Source organism: Cryptomeria japonica, chromosome 3 (assembly GCF_030272615.1).
Source record: "Cryptomeria japonica chromosome 3, Sugi_1.0, whole genome shotgun sequence".
NCBI lineage: Eukaryota > Viridiplantae > Streptophyta > Pinopsida > Cupressales > Cupressaceae > Cryptomeria > Cryptomeria japonica.
Window position 1 is genome coordinate 790209810 of NC_081407.1, and position 21408 is coordinate 790231217.

The 21408-nt window shown below is 36.2% G+C and overlaps 1 protein-coding gene across 3 annotated transcripts in view; it reads right to left on the minus strand.

Moving 5' to 3' along the window:
- Positions 1–2381: 2381 nt before the first annotated feature.
- LOC131069597 (kinesin-like protein KIN-12D) overlaps positions 2382–21408 on the minus strand; it is a 114950-nt gene continuing 95923 nt past the window's right edge. For all 3 annotated transcript variants that reach the window (XM_058005117.1, XM_058005118.1, XM_058005119.2), the window contains exon 22: positions 2382–2790. The gene's annotated coding sequence lies outside the window, so the exon portion shown is untranslated. The remainder of the gene's footprint in view (positions 2791–21408) is intronic.

The following is a 21408-nucleotide window of genomic DNA, read 5'->3' on the forward strand; positions in this document are numbered from 1 at the left end:
GTATTCATGGAGACTTTGCAAATGTATTGTAATGTTTTCATTTCTAAATAATACATTGAATGTGGACTCTTTTGGAGACTAATTTTTTTCCTCTTAAAAGGTTTCACAAGGTATATATTGTTTTATCTTGTGATATGCCTTTAATCTTTGCATATGATTATTTTGTAAGCTTGCATGCATACTTTTCTTTCATAAGATTATGTAGGAAATGGTTTCATCAACTTATATAATTTTCCTAACAAAGAGAATCACACGAATTGCTACCTTTCCACTTCATTGTCATTCATTCTTTGTCTAATGTCATTTGTAAAGCTATCACTTTCCTTAAAGTAAGAAAAAAGAGAGAAAAGAGAATGAAAAAACATTAACTTCCAATTTTTCCTCCTTAGCCAACTGTCTTTTTTTGAGAAGGGCAATCTTACAATTTACCATAATTTGCACAAGATTTCGACATGTTATACTTACTCCAAAAGGACCATCACCAAACCCTCAAGACAAGGAAAACTATTTTCTTCATTTTCTAAAATGCTAATTATAATTATTACCCTATTAATCAATCATTGGTCAAACATGTTGACAAAAGCAACCATGAGGCATTAAACTAACCTCTAAAATAAGGGTATTAGTTAACATCTACATTTCCTAGAAAAAATCCTCAACTGTATTAATATTTCAAAAGCAAATGAATAAAATTAATTTTCTTATAAATATTTGTCAAGTCAGCTTCTTTAATAGTACAATTCAACCCTCAATTGTCCAAGCATTCATTATTTATCCCCTAAATGATTAAAAGATAATCACTTTCAAAATCAAATTATTAATGTTTAACCCTTCTATCACCTTAAGACCTTTTAAGAGGCCTAAGGCTTCTACTTCATTATTAGAGTCATTAGCAAACATAAAATTATCCATGTTGCACCAAGGTGATATTCATTTCTAATCAAACAACTACCTCATGCATGATTAAGTTTCCTTTATAAAAAAACCTTATGAAGGCTAAGCTTAAATTTAATAGCTTTCCAACAAGTCTCCAATTCCTTTGCTTATTCCCTATTATTCTATATCTAACACCTTTTAAAGGGGAAAACACATTTTTTACCATCATTGTTGTAAGTATTTCCAATAAAATATTAATAATTACAAATCCAACTATTTTAATTGTTTTTTAAATATCATGGAATGATTTGATTTTTTCTGTATAATTCATTCGAGAATATTATGAAAGAAGATTAGGAACAATACTCTGTAAAAATATTGAATATTAAAGAACTATTAAAGAAAATTCAAATCTTATATTTAAATTAAAGGTATCCCTTAAATTAATTAAAAATAATATAATAACAAATCATGTGATTTAATAATAAGATATCTCTTACTGATGTTGCTGATTCTGCTACTGCTACCCCTCTGCAGCAGCACTCTATTGGCACTTCTATTTGTAACCTTATGGGGTCCTCCCCGCTAGACCTATCTCTTGCTAGTCCTAAAAATTGTATCGCCTGGACCGTGGTTTGTCGTAGGCGGAAGGGGAAGTCCTCCCCGCTCCCCCAAACCCCTCCTCTTCTTTGAGTGGGCTTGGGTTGTTTTTGTTTCTTTGTTCCTTTCTAAGGATCTGCACCCTTGTTTTTGTTGTTGTTTTGATAGTCTAGCTATGTTAAGGGTCAGCGCCCTCGTTAATGTTGCTTTTTTAATCAAAAACAAATCATGCGATCATAGACCACATAATTTAATATAAAAAATACAAACCATCTTACTTAAATTATGGTAAACATTTATAAAACTACATTTTCAGCACAAAAAGATCGAATCTTTTAATAGATTTCTAATGTCTTTTATTCTATACATAAAGGGTTGAACTTTAAAAGGAATAAAAAACAATGAAAAATCTTAACTTCTTTCATACAACACATAATAGATAACAATAATCATCTGGAATCTCCCACGGTGAAGCAATAGATATGACCACATGAGTAAAGAACTTTGAATTCATATACGTTCTTCCTCTCAACCTTGTGTGAAGTAAATCAACTTTTACATTTGTCATACAGTTCCTTTCCTAGAATAAAAGATTTAGTTGAGTATCTTTCCATATCTCGGAATTGATTTAGCATTCCATAACACAACGTATAGTCCTAGGATTATCAGGTAAAAGCCAAAAAACCTTAGTGTAAAGACGCATTGGATACTACATACATTTCACGTCTGATGGATGTACTTATTTGCCATCCCAGGAAATCAACCCAATGTGTATACCATTATAATTATTCATGGATACTAGCTTTTAACAAAGCTAATAGACCGTCCAATAGAATGTTCGCTTTACTCAAAGAAAATAGCAGATTCTCATTCACAAAGCGAATACGTTATAAAAATTGACAAACTTCTCATCAGAAATAAATAAACTTTTTTTATAAATTATATTTGTCCATGCTCCCAGAATTGATTTGCAATACCCTTATTCCAGAATTTAGATCAACACTACTAATATTTTCTGCTCCGTATACAATTTCTGTTTACAAACACTTCCAGCAGATTGGAAGGGTTTGTACTTGATATAATGAATGAATGGTTCAAGCACCACAAAGCATTGCAGAATGTTTGTTTCTAGATAGACATCATGCTGGAAGCTATTTCAATTGTGAAAGGCTATATGACTGTCCACATTTGTGGATGAACATTTACAAAATACTTCTATGCATAGAAAACAACAAAATACGGTTTTTGAACTCCAGATAAATACCGACAGAGGTACGCTTTAAAAGATAATTTACACTGCCATAGCTTATATTCCTGAAAATTAGAACATTTTTTTCCAATGTTAAAAATACATAAATAGTGGAAGAAAATGATTTCAAATGACATATATCATATATCTACCCTACATTCTATAACTATATATAAGTAGATGGTTTTAAATGACAAATTTCTATCCAACATTCTATATATCAGTAGATTTTAAATGACATTTTTATACTACATCGTCTACCAAATCACCATTAGAAATTTGAAATAGATGCATAGCAAAGAACTTTTTTAAGGGAGAGATGTCATGAGGACAAAATTGCACTGGGAACTTAGACAGAGAAACTGCATAAAAGAGTAAAAATACAAGCTGAGTAGTGAGTTTTTATAGATTTAAGGAGAGGGTGGAGGTGACAAGTCCAACCAACAGGGAGCGACCAGTTTAAAAATAGTAAATATAACACCCTTGTAGAATGATGACTAATCGACAACCCTCCCACTATGGGCTTCAGGATCACCAACCCAATCATTTGCTAACTGTAATGTCTAACAAGACCAAAGAGGCCCTAAGACTCGAAAGTGGAGAATCTATGAGTATCCTCTAAGTGGTGACTAGGGATGGAAGGATGTGAAGCATCTGTAATATGCCCCCCTGAATTTTTTGTTAAGTATGTGTATGCAAGTTTATGAACCAATGAAGTAATGTTTGCTGATTGAAACTTTCAGATTGCATTCAAGATAGGATTTCAAACAAAAACCATGATACTTGCAACATATCATAGAAAATTAAAAGCTGATAGCACAGACTTTATTCAACTTTATCTAGCACTTGTTCAAGCATATTAAGTGCTGATAACACAGACTTTATTCAACTTCATAGGATTTGTCCAAGCATTACAAATCAGATATGAATGAACAATATTCTGAAAATCAGACTGAATTTATTTGCAGACCTGAAATAGTCTCGCAAACATGAAGGATAACACTCAGAAATCAGTCCAGCACCAACTAGGCACCAACTAGGCGTCCAAGGCTTGTCCAGTGCAAATCCTGGAAATGATATTTATGTCTCCAAAAAGCTCCAAATCTGCTCCAACAATCTCTGATTGCAATCAGCAATTAAAACATCCAACACCAACCTTATTTTCAACCCCCAGAAATGCAAATTTATTACTTCCTTCAATACCCACGTGCTAGCAAGGAAGAATGCTGCCCGGTAAAGGGTTGATTTGACTAGAAAATTCAGTTCTTCACCAAATCTGCCAAATGAATACTCCGATTGAGGCACCCAGCTATGAGGAACACTCAGAAATAATACTCAGAATGATAGCAAGTCTTATCACTGTAATATGAGCCAAACTTTGATTCCCAGCTACTCAGAAAAAGCACATCCGCACTCAGAAAAAGCATTTAATCACTAACAAACTTGAACAGCACTCCAAAAAGACTCACACCGTACCAAAACCAAGAAACCTACATCAAAAAACTAAGAATATCTTCATCTTCATCAAATCCAAAGTCACCCACAAAGCCAAAATCACTGTAAGTCTTAAAAAAAGTATACCAACCAACTAGGGTGGATTTTTAACCACCGAAACCAGTAAACAGGAAGAGGTTTTTCATCCTCAACCAACAAAAGAACTCCTTGAGCTCATTCCAGCAACATTTCATTAGGTTGTCAAATCATTTATGTCAAATGAGAGCTCAAAACATGAATATATAGAGTGAAAAAGGAATTAGGACAACCATCCTTCAATTTGAAACCTTTTCCCTCCAAAACCAAAACTTGAAAGCAACTTAAAATCGTGATAGAAGTTTGAACCTTTTTGAGGTCTCAAATAAAACATTTAAAATTTGCTTTATGTTTTACTATTACTTCTTAACATTATAAGCTCAATAAAATAAATATTTCTCTTTGTTGGGCGTCCATTTTGGATGTCAAATGGCCCCTCTTTTAAAAACTTTAAGTTACTAGAGCAGGGGAGCGGGCAATATTTTTAAAAAGCACTTTATAAAGACAGTGAATAAAAATAAAATAAATGTCTTCTGAAAGCAAAATGACTCACCAAGTCCAACTAAAACCCATTCTATTGAATTGAGAGAGGAATAGAGACCATGACCAAGTGCTAAAAAATAGATCTTACTAAAAATAGCAAGAACTGCCCAAACCCTAAAACTGAAGACGCTGCACACTAAAGCAGAAGAGATTGAAGCTATGACTAGCTGTGAAAAATAGTGGTTACTATAAATAGTAACTGCTAAAAATTGTAAGTTAGCCAAAACTCCCAACCAACCAACCGGTGTCCAAATTGACACTAAAAATATTAAGTCTCAGACAAGTTGTCTAAAATCACTCCAGAAAGCGTCGTTCATCTCCATTAATCTATCTGAACATACTGCTGACATCAAAATACCCCTCTTATCCTGCTGACACCAACTCAAAAAGCCAACACTAGTTGCACTACAAAATAACCAAAAATGAGGACGACATTATCATCAACATTTTCACCATCTAATGTAGATGGAAAAGACTCCCTGTCAACATCAAAAGGATTAAAATCCTCTACAAAACCATTATCATGTTAGAATGTCTCCAATGAGATGAATATTAGAGTAGTTGTAGGAGAATAGCTATTAGTTATCTCTTCAAAACGAACACTCCTCTCAATGAATAGCTCATAAGTTGTAGGATAAAGAAGCTTCTAGCCCTTGACACCATCTGCTTACCCAACAAATATACAAGGCTTGCTATGCGGATCCATAGCCTTTCTTGTTTTTTGTTAGAATGTGGACCCATGTGGCGGAGCCAAACGCACGAAGGTGTTTCACTAAGGGTTTGGAACTAGTCCAAGCTTGGAAAGGAGTTACACCCTTCACAACTCAATGAGAAACACATATTTGAATATAACATACACAATTGATGGATTCCACTCAAAATGGTTGTGCCAAAGATTTGGAGTGTATCATACAATTAACCATCTCTTTCAAGGACCGATTCTTTCGTTATACAACTCTATTATATTGAGGATTGTAGGGGGCAATGTGATGCAAATCAATGCCTTCAATAGCACAAAACTACTCAAACCTCTGATTGACATATTCTACCCCATTATATGTATGCAAAATCTTGATGGATTTCCTTGTTTGTTTCTCTATAAATACTTTGAAATCTAAAAAATGGATCAAAGACTTAATGTTTTGTTTCAAAAAAATGCAAATGTTTACCTAGAAAGATCATCAATAAAAGTAAAAACAAATTGAGCTCTATTGAAAGATGGATGTGGAAATGTACCAACCAAATCACTATGTATTAACTCCAAAAGTTGTGAGGCTCTCCAAAATTTGCCCTTGCCAAACTCATCCTTTAGATGCTTGTCAAAGATGCATTCCTAACAAACACCATTAGAAAACTAAACTATAGGCAAGCCTGAAGCCATATCATGCAAACAAAGCTTATGCAAGTAGTCATAGTTCAAGTGGCCAAACCGTTGATACGACAAATTGTTCAATTCATATGAATGAGTAAGCATAGTTGTGAAAGGAGAGTAAAAAACAAAGTGAAAAAAAGTGATAGAGCCTAAATTGATTATCTACTTTTCCCATGACAATTGTAGACCCACTGCACAATTCATTGATGACAACTATATTTAGAGTGAATTCAACTCACACACCTGAACTTGTATGGGTGATCAAGTAGACAAATAAGAGATTAGTTGAAAATGTCCCACCACCAACGACAAAGGACACTCTCCCTAGAACCTATTCTAGTGAATCATTACCCTTAAGAATGTCAAGCACAAAATACAACTCTAAGGATGAGAAACTTTCTTGTGTATTGTCCATGTAGTGAGAAGCACTCAAGTCAAGAACTTGAGTATCAAGTTGTGAAGCTACCACAACAAGGCCTTTTCTCTTACCTTTCCCATTACTAGAATCTATGGAATCTTGATGATTGCTAAACTCGGTACCTCAATCTTGTTCCTTTGAAGAAGATGGATGAGATAAGTGTAATATCCCCTCCTAAGCAATGTCAGCATGTTGATTGTTAGGCAATTCAATGGGTTCCCGTAGGCTAATGAGTTAGGGTTTTGATGATTGTTCAGTCCAATTAATCTGGCAATGAAAGGTGTGGCATTGAGTTCAATCGGTTGAGAATTGCATTATGACATTTTCTAGAGAGGGGTTCAAACAATTTGTTTGTTTTTACTATTTTTCGTAAGTTTCAGTTTGGACACCAACTTAGCCAGTTGGCAGTATTTCTATCTTGGGAATGTCAATAAATGCAATTGATGATATCTTGGCAGTTAATGTGGTCCAAAGTGATTAATTTAAATTATGTTAAAATGTTGAAGTTAAATTAAAGATTTATCTTTAGCATTATTAAATTTGTTAAAATGACTAAGTGGGAATCCAAGGTGATATAAGGTGTTTTTTCAAATATTAAATTAAATGTTCTTTTAGAAGTGGGTGCCAATTTTGGGAGTCATAAGGTAATATTAAATTAAATTAAAAAGTATGAAACCCCAAAAAGAGGTGTGGGTTTCTACAAGAATATATATTAGGTTTTTGAGCTCATTTTTCAGTATGTATGGATTTGATATTGAAAACAGAACTTTGTTGGATTGTACTTGTTCTTGTGGCTTTGTGAGGACAAAAACTCTTGCAAAGAACATCTTCGTTGGTGAAAGATCTAACCTGGGAGATTGACTGGTAGTTTCATTCATGAATCACATTGAGCTTCATTGTGTGATATTTAAGTGTAAATCTTCATATTGAGATTCGAAATAAAGGGCAGATTTTGTGAAGACAAAAAAGGAGCAGATTGAAGAGTTTTTAAAACAGATTTATTTTCTTTTTGCTGTCTGGTCCTTTATCTAGCATAGTTGTACCATTGTGAGCTAGGTGTGGGAAGGTTGGGCGAGTTTGGGTGTACAAATTGGAGGTGTCTTTGCTGCTTGAGGAGACGCCTAGGGTCTTATTCATTTTGTGGTCAAAGGAGTTGATTGTAGAAAGTGGCGTCCAAGCTTGTGTGGCCAGTTTGCTGGTTTCAAAAATTCGTCAGAGTTATTTGTAAAAACAGTATATGGGTATGTTGAAAATGTGACTTCAGTGTTATTTGAACTTCTGGTATTGTTAAAATTGATGTTATAAGGCTATCCAAGATTTGTAATAATTTAGAAAATAATTCTAGTTGTGGGTTTACTTTATTTTGGAGATTACTGAATATATTTCTATTATTTCATTGCTGCTTATTATCGTGTGTGTGTGTGTAAGGGTGTATATTACAATGAGCTATTTTGCTTGTATAGGCACTTATGCTTATCATGACCAGATTTCTTACGAAAGACACACTTAACCTTTTTCTTCTAAAACTTGTCCTTCTTAGAGGATGAGATTTCAAGAGTCGAATTCGAGGATGCATGAATGAACAAGACCCTAAAACTATAAATTTAAATTTTAAAAAAAAAAGCCTTCAGGAGGCACCCTTGCTACCGTTTCTGGTACTCCTAGATAGAATGAGACAGAATTGCGAAAATGTTTGTGTTTCATGTTTCATTCACCATCATGGTTGCATATATTGATAAAACTTAGTTTTGAACGAGATTAACTTTCATTGCATCAAATCATTTTATATCTCAATTACAATATCAGATTTTGAACAATAATCTGAACTCAGACATAGGAAATTAATAGCAGACCTGATCATAAGCCAAATAATGCGTTTTCAGTCCTCCACGTGAAAATAATCTCATTCAAAATCTTCAAAAATGACTTAGTACAAGTATCAATCAACTCCCAACTGCTCTTTCTCATTAACAAGACAATCCACAATGCGAAGGCACCTCAAATGGAAGATTGTAGACCTCTCTTAAGTGCACATTTGAGTTCAGTCTGAAAACCAAAGGCAATGAGGATGGTACGACCTCCTAGATGATTTGCCTCTAAAAATCAATACTTCACCAAACACTCCAAGAGAACAGCCCAAAGGGCCAAAGGGTTCACCCAGCTATGGAGAATCCAAATAAATAATACCCAAAATGATTGCTATCAACCTCAGCCAAAATGTGATATCCAATATCACTGAAAAAGCTTCTAAACTCATCAAACTCAAACCACACCCCAAATAAGCACACACCACACCAAAATCATAAAACCCATATCAGAAAACTGAGTATATCTTCTTCTTCCGAAAGTCACCTACAATGCCAAAAGCACTGTAAATCTTGAACCACAAACACCAACCAGCTAGGGTGGGTCTCTAACCACCAAAACCAGCAAGACAAGAAGAGGGTTTTTGTCCTTTACCAGCAATAGAAGAACTCCTTGAGCCCATTCCAGCAGCATAACATTAAGTTGTCAATTTCATCTATGCACAAATGAGAGAACTCAAACACATATTTATAAAGGGAAGAATTAGGGTAACTTGCATTTGTATTTGGATTACTTTTCCCCTCATTTCACTTTTGAAAGCAACATGAAATTAACCCTAAAAGAGTCAACCCGTTTTGAGCTCACACAAAACATTTTGAAACACTTTTCTTCTCCCTTTAATCTTGGCGTCACTTTTGGGAGGCATTGTATTAATCTTTTAAAACAATAATCTCCTCCAACCTTGGCATCACTTTATAAATCCCTAACCTTGCCTTTTAAAAACAACTTTAAGTTACCTTATTCCTAGGCATCAATCAAAGCAGCATTTCATGAATCCATTACCCTCACTTAAGTCATAAGGTAACTTTATAAAAGACTTCAGTGACAAAATCAAATATCACCCTGAAAACATTGGAACTCACCAAGGAAAAAATTGGAAAGTATTGCATTGAACTGAGAGAAGATAGAAATCAAGACCAAGTGCTAAAATAGCACTTACAAAAATAGCCATTTGTTAAAAATAGAAAGTCTGTCAAAATACTCTGAAAACCTCTATAGAGCTCTCCTTAGGACAATGAGTCCCCTAATTATATACACTTGGCCTTCGGGGACCTAAGAATAGGCTAATGGAAACCTCATATTGAACTACGTGCAAAAAGGAGACACTATAGTGGAGTTTTACAGTGTTAAAAATTATAGCAGCACTTGATAGTGGGGCAACCCACAAATTTATAGATGAGGGATTGGTAGTAAAAGGGCATTGAAAACAAAGGAATTTCACTGTTTTAATGTTATAGTTGCAAATGATTTCACCATCCCTTGCACCAAGAGGATACAAGTACAATAGCTTGACATCGCCTCTAGAAAAGCATAGGGTGCATGATGATTTTTATGTACTACGCCTTCGAGAGATTGACATGGTCTTAGGATTGCAATGGTTACAATCATGAGGGAATTCACACAGAATGACCAAACCACAAAGCTGAAACTCAAGTCAGAAGGAAAGAAACCAGTGCTTTAAGGTATTGCAAATAGAGCCCTAAGAGTGGTTTCAGCAAAAAGGATGGAACAATCATTTAGGAAAGGGCAAGTTGCTTGGGCAGCCAATTGTTCAATGACGACCAAAATGTTGTCCACAAAGAAGAAATCTTATCAAGTTGATATCCAATCTATTTTTCATAAACATCGTGTGTTATTTAATGATTTGTGTGTTGCCCCACTATAAATTTGTGGGTTGCCGCACTATAAATTTGTGGGTTGCCCCACTATCATGACAACACCATATAATATAGTTGAAATTGGATTCTAAGCCTATGATGACAACACCCTACTAGCATCCAATGAGTTACAAAGAAGAGATCAAAAAGGCCATCAACGAACCCTTAGAAACAGACAACATCAAGCCTAATTCTAGTCCCTTCACTTCATCAACTATTTTTGTTAAAAAAAGATGGTATCATGCGAATATGTATTGACTCAAAAATAGGCATCCAAATTTCCAATCAATGAATTACTCGAATCGATTTAAGACTAGGTTACCATCAAATTTGTGTGAGGGATGAGGTCATACACAAAATAGTATTCAAATGTCATTTTGGACACTTTGAATTCTTAGTCTTGCCTTCTGGTTTTACAAAGGCTTTAGCTACTTTCCAATCACATGTGAATCAAGTATTCAATAAGAAATTAAGGTAATTTATTTTGATCTTCTTTGATGAGATCTTGATTTACAACAAAACATGAGAGCATCATTTGAAGCATCTAGATACAGTTCCACGAATATTGGAGAGGTAGGCTCTCTTCATAAAGGAATCTAAATGTCAATTCGAGATGACATAAATTTTATATTTCCACCATGTCATTAGTGCCCAAGGAGTACATGTGGTTCAACAAAAAATCCAAGCAATTGACCTCCTACCACATTGACTCAATTAAGAAGATTCCTAGCCTACGTTACCCGGGGACGCGTCCCCGACTTAAAAACCCTTGTCCCAGCCCCGGGGACATTTCGGGGACTTGGGGACAGCCAGGCGACATTTCCCCCCGTCCCCAAATTGTCATGCATTTTGAGGGGACGTCCCCGAAACAGGGGGACGCCTGCCCTAGCTCTCGAGGACGTCTGTACGTCCTGGGGACAGCTAGGGACGGCTGGGACGTCCCCAATCCGTTCCGGAGACGACCAGAGGTCCCCCATATCTAAGGCCATTAAAAAATATTAAAAAAATAAAAAAAGTTGTATTTTCAATTTTATTTTTTTTAATTTCTAATACAGGCTCCTTATTAATTCAAATTGTTATTAAAAATTAAAAGATACATAATTTTATATCAAACGTTTAAAATTAATTCATATTATAAATATAAAATATTAAATTGACAAATTGTTAAACATTTAAAAATTAAAAATTAATAAATAATAATTTAAAATTAAAAAATTAGTAATTATAAATAAGAAATCAAAATTGAAAATAATAAAATATTAATAATTTAATGCACAAGTTTTAAAAAATAAAATTATTTACTTAAAAATTAAAACAAAGACATAAGTTTAACTTAGTCTTATAAGTTATAAATTAAAAACTTAAAAATTAATTATATTATATGCGATATATATCGTATATGATATATATCATATCATATAACAATATGATTATCATTAAAAAGACTAAACGGCAAAAAATAAAAATGTCGTCAAACTCGTGTTTTTGCAACGCCGACGGGAGAAGAAGAAACTGAAATACGGCAGAGGTTTTGGCCTTGGGTGGAGGTTTTGGCCTTTTGCAGGGTTTTGACAGAACATTTAGAATTTTCCTATATATTTTCAATTTTCCCTATATTTTATATAGCCGTCCCCTTTGCCATACCCCACCGTTCCCAAATTTGGCAAAAAAAATTGCCGCCCCGGAAACGCATCCTGTCGTCCTCGTCCCGGAAACTCGAGGTAACATAGGTTTTTCATTATTAGAATCAACACAATGAGTTTCTGATAAACTTAGAAAGGTAATGAGTTTCGATTCAAAATTGTAAATTCTATAAAAGGCAGAGGCCTTTCTTTTGTAAAGGGTTAGAGATTTTTTGTTAGACCCTAGTTAGGCTATTAGATTTCAGCTAGAATAGGTTAGATTTTAGTGGTAGCATAGAGATGCTGCAGAAATTGTTGTAATGGCAGCTGAAGCAAATATATGAACATTGAAGAATGGTGTTTATTGTCTTTGTTTTCGTCTGTTTGCATGGTTTCTTTCAGTATTTTAGATAGATCTTTATGTTTTGGGTGTGCAGGTATTTGATGGATCCAGGCTCATACCATTGAGGATATACTGATTGTATGTTCTTGTGTATGGTTAGCCTGATCCTTTGATTGTGTTTAGTTTAATTGCGAGTGTCCATCTGAGTTGCGCCAGAATTGGGTGCTTAGCCATGCTCCTGCAGTCTGAAAATCTTCCAAGTCCCCTACGTTCCTGCAAGGTTGTGAGTTATTTTGGCCAAGCAGGGATTGGTTATGTTGAATCCGTCTACCCGCATGCCACCCTGGCTAATCTTAGGTTTCCTAAACCCTTCTCTTTGCTTTTTATTTCGCAATCTGAGAATCGCAACAAACCAGCTTGTTGCAAAACGTAAGTCCGCTTGTGCTCCCAGCAAAACACATCAACCGTTGAGCTATCCCGCAGTCAAGAACTGACATTTACAAACCTTGAGGTCGTCCCCATTGATCAACTAAAACAGCATTAGGGATTTCCTTATCTCAAGAGAGGATAGGATACTTAGCATTCTATTCTGCGTTGATTGGAGAGAGTTGTAGCAACACGACTTTAGCCACATCAACACTTATCCTCTATAACAATAGAATTTTCTTAATTCCAAAATCTAGGATAAACAAAAAATATTTTAAGAGCCTTCCACGATAAACCATTAGCAAGCCATTAAAGACATGAAAAGACATATAGACAAAATAAAAAAGAGATTTTCTTGAAGGGAATTAAGGAAGATGTCCTCAAGCACATCAAAGAATGCATGATTTGTCAATAGAACAAAGCATAGTACACTTTTCCTAAAGGATTGTCACAACCTTAGTCTATTCCTTCTCAAAAGTGGGAAATCATATCCATGGACTTCATTACACGCCTACCCAAGGTACAAGGATGTTGGGTACCAAAACCATTGCTCTACAGTCTTGGAACTCTTCCTAGCTTAAGGGCCAAGGATTTGTCCTCAAAAAGGTAAAACAAGGGTTCATCAACAAACATAAGAAGGTTAAAGGCCAATTGACAAGAGTGGGTGGTCTCTCCTACAATTTGAGCTCAACTAGACCTAAAATTGTATTCCCAAAAGTATTCTTAACAAGGTTTTAAACCAATTAAAGTGTAGTATGACTACAAGAATTAGTAGCTATACCCAATGTATAGTTGACCCCAATAGTTTTCATTAGGTCAAAACAAACTTAAAACCTATACTCCACCAAGTTTCTAGGATGCAGACAGCAAGGGATGAGGGAATGTGTTTCTGGTATAGGGATATTTTGCCCATTTTTTAGGGGACAGCAAGTGATCGCTATTAAAAAGTATAGAAATTTTAACTACTCATATGATGAAATTGATAAAGCATTAGTCACATTCATTATAGAACCTTTGTGAGCATGGTTAATTGAAAATGGCATTCCCTAACAACTATGACTTAACTCATATTCAGCAATATCATGATTGTAGCATGTCTAATTTGTCTTTGGCAGTCCTTGTATACTAAACACATTGTCCAACGTATGAAACAAGATAATCCTTGATTATGGATTTGATTGTGAAGATGCAAAGATTTGCAACATGGGATATGTATTCTTGTATATTTTGTGATCATTATTCAACATTGATTTATTGCTTGGTTAAACTTATAGTTTGATGGGGATTTAAGGGCAACACACCCAACATGGTAGTGGGGTAATGCCCCTTGCGATGGCTTGGGGAATCGCAAGTGTCAACACCCCCAAGCAATTAAGGAGCAAAACCCCTCACAAAGTCTGAGAGCAATGATCATGGCACGTTCCCTATCGCAATATAATCCTTCATGGCACATACCACTTTCATATTTTTTGTAAATCCTATGTGGGCATGTCATTAACCAAAGAAGCATTGAAAGGTTCTAATTTTCTTTTTAAAGTTACTAAAATGTCCTTGGGTATGTTATGGGTCGGTTAACCATCCTCAAGACAAATGGGGGATGTCTTGGCATCCCCTGGCCATCCTACAGATAGCTAGTTGTCCCAATAGCCTACAAACTTTTTGTTGTCCCAGGGACGTTGGCTAATTTTTAACAAAAAGAGGACGAGGTATGGATGTTTTCTACCCGTCTCGAAAAACATCCCCTACAAAGGATGGGATCATTTTGGGCAAGGGAAACGTCCTCCAAGAGCATTGGATAAAACACCTTGCGCATGCAGCTATTGAAAACAACAATATTTAATCCCTATAGATGATTCCATTTGACATTACATACGAAGTGGCAAGGTGCAAACATGTATGGCATGATTCTTTGAAGATTTGGTTATTAAGTTCACTGGAGATTATTCCCTAGTTTGTAACAATGAATCATGAACAACATGCATATCCTTAACTAAACCTAATCTACTTCTACCCCTAACAAGGATGAATAGTGTTTAAATGATGGAATGTTTCACCCTTCAAAAATATGGACCAATGTAAACTCCATTCGGCAATAGTCATGAACAACAAAGAGGAAAGAGATAGATCTTCATCTAGCCATGTATCAACAAAACTAGATTGTATTTACATGAAAATCCAAGATTACATCATATATAAATATCATATTTACAATCCATCACAAGACTTCAAGAACCGATATGCAACAAAGAAAAGCCCATTACAATAGCATTGTGACACATTAGTTGCTGTCACTCTTCAACTAACCCCTATTAAAATCACACCAACAAATGTCATGAGAGAAAATGTGCAACTACTACTATGTGTTGTGCGAATCGCACACCCATCCCCGTCTTGGACAGGGACCCCCCAGTTTGTGCCTTTCTGTCTTTGCAGAAGAGGAAGGGGTATGAAGGGTCAAGTGCTGCTAAAACGAAATTCCGCCTCTAGGGCCATATTGCGAACTTAAAACTCCCCAATTCTCGCAAAATTGCCTAAATGTGAAGAAAGAGTTAAGGCCTGCAATGACGTTGAAATGCCGATTTTCGCCAAGGGATACAAAGGAGATAAAGAATGCAAAGTGCCAAGGTTGACAAACTCGCCCAAGTGCCCAAGCTCGCACTTCTAGAGGAAAAAGTTGACCAAATCGCCTTAAGGTCTGAAATTTGCTAAAGTTGACAAAACTGGCTTAAGGTCCGAAATTGCAAAAAGTTGACAAAATCGCCTTAAGGTCCGAAATTTGCTAAAGTTGACAAAACTGGCTTAAGGTCCGAAATTGCAAAAAGTTGACAAAATCGCCTTAAGGTCCGAAATTTGCTAAAGTTGACAAAATTGGCTTAAGGTCCGAAATTGCAAAAAGTTGACCAAATCGCCTTAAGGTCCGAAATTTGCTAAAGTTGACAAAACTAGCTTAAGGTCTGAAATTGCAAAAAGTTGACAAAATCGCCTTAAGGTCCGAAATTTGCTAAAGTCGACAAAACTGGCTTAAGGTCCAAAATTGCAAAAAGTTGGCAAAAGTGCCCAAAGGGCCGAATTTGGACCTTTAAGTGAAAATCTGAAAATTGAAAAGTTGGCAAAAAAGCCCCAAATGGCCAAATTTGGACCTTTTAGCCAAAATGTGAAAAAGATAAAGTTGGCAAAAGTGCCCAAAGGGCCGAATTTGGACCTTTAAGTGAAAATCTGAAAAGAGAAAAGTTGGCAAAAATGCCCCAAATGGCCAAATTCGGACCTTTTAGCCAAAATGTTAAAAAGTGAAAGTTGGCAAAAGACTCCAAAATCCCCCAAAGTTTGCAAAAGTGCCCAAAATCCCGAAATTCACCATTAAGGGGTGAAAATGTCAAAGTTTTTAAAACTTTTCGAACGCCCCTCTTGCCCGAAATTGCCAGGAACAACCAAATTCGCAAGAGGAGTAAAAGCGTTAAAACTTGGGAAATTTTCAAATGACCCTCCAGGCGTTAAATTTTAATATTTGTTAAATTAAATTAATTAATTTTTCAAATTGATTTATTGAAATGAAATTGATCGTTCGCAGGTCGCAGGACATCATTAAAGAACGAGAAAGACCTGAAACACAAATCGAAGAAGGATTGCAACAAGGCCAGGTGCTAAAGATTGGAAAAGAAAAAGGATGTGGGAATGCACTGCAGGAGCGCGAGAGCAACCAAACATTGGGAACCGTGCCGCTGAACAAAGATGAAGTCCACCACCGGGACCAAAGACCAAAGAACACTCTGAATGCTGCAAGTTTATTATGCCTTCTCGAGAAAAAGCACACAGCTGGATTTAATTCCAGGAATTCAATTTCTAAAAAGCTGAAATTGTTTTATTGTAAAACTGCTTGTAGGTCCCACTCAGATATTTTGAAAAAAAGGGGAAACAAGTCAATTGTGGGCAATTATGTCCAACTACCGGATAGACTCAAATTGAAGCCAAAGAGTGGTAGGTAGTTGAAATTGTGGTTGAATGGATGACTGAGAATTTAATGGGCATGGGTTAAGGCTGCTAGTTTCTGGAAGGCAGATCAGGACCCTTGGATACAGTTAATCCTAGCCTTTGGCTCGTATTGTAAAATCTATAAAAGGCAGAGGCCTTTCTTTTGTAAAGGGTTAGATAGTTAGAGATTTTTGTTAAATAGTCAGACTCTGGTGAGAGTTAGATTTTAGAGTTAGAATAGGTTAGATTTTAAGTAGTAGCATAGAGATGCTGCAGAAATTGTTGTAATATGCAACTGAAATCAATATATAAACAATGATTTGGTGTTTATTGTCTTGTTTTCATCTTGTTTGCATGGTTTCTCTCAGCATTTTAGATAGATCTTTTTGTTTTGGGTGTGCAGGTATTTGATAGATTCAGGCTCATACCATTGAGGATATATTGATTGTGTATCCTTTTGTATGGTTAACCTGAGCCTTTAATTGTGCTTAGTTCAATTGCAGGTGTCCATGTGAGCTACGCCAGAATTGGGTGCTTAGCCGTGCGTCTCCAGTCTGAAAATCTTCCAAGTCCCTTTGAAGATTGCACCATTCCTGCAAGGTTGTGAGCTATTCTGGCCAAGCAGGAATTGGTTATGTTGAATCCGTCTACTCGCATACCCGTGTTGTTAGTTTTAGATCTCCTAACCCTTTCCTTTTGCTCTTTATTACGTAATTCGAGAATCGCAACAGACCAGCTTGTTGCAAATCGTAAGTCCCCTTGTGTTTCTAGCAAAACACATCGACCACTGAGTAATCCCGCAGTCAAGACCTAACAATCAAAACCTTGAGGTTGTCCCCTTTGATCAAACAAAAAAAACAGCATTAGGGATTTCCTTATCTCGAGAGAGGATAGGATACTCAGTGAGTTTATTCTATTCTGCGTTGGCCGGATGAAGTCGCAAGTTCAGCGATTTTAGACACGTCAACACTATGCATTACACTAAATCACTACAAATTATCATGGATACATACCATTTACTAGAGATGTGCATTGATGATCCTTCCTACTCTCCACGACATGCACTCCTTCATTTACAACTCGTCTTATAGTGTTTGATGCCCTAAAATCAGCTAAAGACCTTCCCAAACCAAAAAAATGGCTCAACATCCAACCACATTGAAATTGAATAATCCAACATATAGACCCCCTATGCAAGTTGCCTAGGGTTGAGGGGAGTGAGATGTACTTTAAAATTAAAAATCCACCAATTGGTAAACTATAGAGGGCGCACATGCACGTTGGGCATAGTTTCGCCATGGATCACACCCAAAATTGTGACCCAAGATACACACAAGGCAAAAAAGAATGTTCTTATGTGATTTACAAAAGTCCTCTACATTAATGGTGAATTGGATGTGAAGTTCCATGGAATGAAAGAATGCCCAAAAAATCTACAAGAAGAAATCTAAAAGCTTGTGCACCTTTAGTTATGGTAGTTGAACCATTTTGGAGTAGGAATGGGTGGGTAAAACAATGCAACAAACATTTGAATTTCACTTAGATGTCTTTCCCCCACATTCTAAATTTTAATATAAATTGTTTTTATTCTTATCAAAGCTATGGCCTCTATTCAAAGAATATTGCACTTTCGACAAGTTCACAATATGGTTGATATATTGAACTTGGCCACTTTTCTTTCTCTTTTTTTCCTTTCTTTTCCTTTTTCTCTTCGGCTTGTCACACTTTCACACTTTTCGCGAACTTTAGTACCTCCTTGAGTTTTCAACAAGTTCATGAACCTGAACACTTTCCAACATTCAAAACATAATGCTTCCTTGTAGGAGCTTTGGATAGAGATTTTTCAAAAGAAAACACTTGCAAGAAAATAGGTTGGAAATGGATGTAGAAGAATGAGGGGTATTTGGATGTAAAAACATTTGAATAGAAAAGAAATTCCCACAAACTATTGAAAAAAAAAAGGAGTGCAAGATACGAGAGAAAAAGGAAAGGAACCAAACATGAGGATGGAAAGCAAGATTTTGGACCAAGACCGAATGTGATGAGTGGGTGGGGTGAAAGCAATCTAAAAACCAAATCGACTTCCATATGGGAAGAAATGAGTGGGAAATGATAAAATAAGTCCTTTCAATAAAAAAGTACAAAAGAGAATGCAGGATAGGGATGTTGGAATGGGGTTCACATGTCCTGATTCTTAAGGCAATCAGGTAAGGAAGAGAAGGGAAGAGGTTGCACGAAAGTCTAATGAGAGTAGACATGGAATGTGGATGCAAGACAAATGTCCACATCCACATCGAAAATCTGCAAGGATGGGGGAATGAAGAACTATTATGGACTTGTAAGGATTTAGAGAAAGGACCCAAGGTCAAGATGAGGAATGGGATGGGTTAATATCCCAATATGCCACCAAATTCCACAAAGGTGGAAATGGAAAAATGCAAAGAAAAGTGTGTTAGTGGACATTAGGACCGAATATTAGAGAAATGTCTTGATCTACTTCAAATTCTTGCAAAGGGAGAAATTTGAGGAAACAAAAGAGATGAATGGACCTAAAAGATTATGCGGATTTTTCATGCGGGACCAAACGTGTGATGTGGATGTGAGATGAATGTCCACATCCAAATCAAAAATCTACAACACAATGAAAGTGATAAAATGCACCCAAAGCATTCCCAAAATCAATATTTTCTTGCATTTTACAACCATTGACATGTGACAAGCACATGGGTATTGTTACAATGGTAATTCTATTAACTAATATTTACAATAGAGACAAAAGGCACTATTTATAACAAATTACAAGACGATGTTTCTTAAGGAAACAATCGTTAACTAAAGATGAAAATATAAACTTACTAAACTAAACAAGATGACCATTATAGAACAACTACATTATTTTAATACCCTCACTTAATGGTCATCATATGAACTACCCTATAGAACACAATCTACAAGTCTTTTGATCACAAACGTAAAGAAAGTTGCCCCTTCTCTTCACAACACTTTGTTACTGCCAAGATTCTCCCTAGATCTGCAAAATGTTCATGATCAAGAGCACCAAAATCTGTCTAATCAGATGTTGGGTAATGTTGTGACGTTTTCACACATCGCCCCATTGCAAATGGGGACCCTTTCTTTTTGCTTTTTAGGGTTTGTTTTCTAGGTCTTTTAGGGTTTTGTTAGCTAGCCTTTGCATTTTGAGTGCTGTCGGGGAGATCAATAGGATAGCAGGTCCTGCTGGAGTGATGTCTTGATCCTGAAATTTGGCCAAGTCTAAAAGTCCTGATCCTGAAATTTGGTTAAGTCTGGAATGTCCTGATCCTGAAATTTGACTAAGTCTGGAAACTGAAAAACCTCAAAAAACTAGATTTTGCAATATAACTCCTGGAGGTTTGAAACCACTCTCAAACACCCTGAAAGTATATATGGAATATAACTTAAAGTATCATTTATACTTAAATGTTATATTCCATAAAAATTATCCTGATAGAGAGTTCAAAAAGTCAAATTTCGCTCTTGTCCTTCACTGAGGATCCAGAGCGAATTTCGCTCCTGTCCCTCTCCAAGGGACCAAGGCAAAGCGCTCCTGTCCCTCACCAAGGGTCCAGGGCGAAAAGGCTTAGTGGAGTCATTCCTGACCTTGTTTGGACAAATTGAGACATCAAAGGCGTGATGGAGGACAAAATGAACGTGATAAAGCATCCAGACTTAGTCAAAAAGCAATGAAAGGTTGAACAAATCGCCTATCAGGATGATTTCGCTCCTGTCCCTCACCAAGGGACCAAAGCGATTTTCTTTGTACACACCTTCTTGGGCCTTTTTTGGACTTGGGCTCTTATTCATGGCATGAAAAGAGATGATATTTTCCTCAGCGAAGGAAATTTGAAGTGAAAAGTAAAAGGATTTGGCCTTGAGAGCAAAAATCGCTCCTATCCCTCACTGAAGGACCGGAGCTTGAATTCCAATTTTGCATTATCCTCGCAAGATTTAAGTGATTTTGTGATTCGAAGACGCCAAAGTAAGTGTGCTCTGTCCATTGAATATAACTTGAGTGGCTTGCAAAGGAGAAAACCAACCTAAGTGACAAAATCGCTCCTGTCCCTCTCCAAGGGACCAGGGCGATTTTCAAATGAAGCTCCTGTCCCTCTCCAAGGGACCAGGGCGATTTTCAAATGAAGCTCCTGTCCCTCAACAAGGAACCAAAGCGATTTTCAAACAAGACAAATATCTGGCGAGGGATATGCAAGTTTCATGTTTGAGATGAATAAAGGAGGGCGTAATCAACCCATTGAAGATAATTTTGAAAGTTAGCAAGGCATAAATGAGCTCATAATGGCCAAGGCGCTCCTGTCCCTCTCCCAGGGACCAGGGCGAAAAACACATTAGCTAACCCTCCTCTCCAAATTCGGACGAATCCAAGTCAAGATGCAAGGCCAAAATGATGTTTAAAAGGTTTCACGGAGGAATGAAGTAACAAAGGCCATCAAGTTGATGAAAAATGGCTAGGGTGCTCCTGTCCCTCACCAAGGGACCTGAGCGAAATTTTCAAAATACTTAATTACCTAGCATTGTGAAATACTATTTCTTGCTTCCAGGACTCAAGATGAAGGGGGGAATGATATTCTACGTCTAGAAAGTGATTCAAGGTTGATACAATTAAGAATTTGTGCAATAAACTAAAAGGCGCTCCTGTCCTTCAGTCAAGGAACAAGGCGAT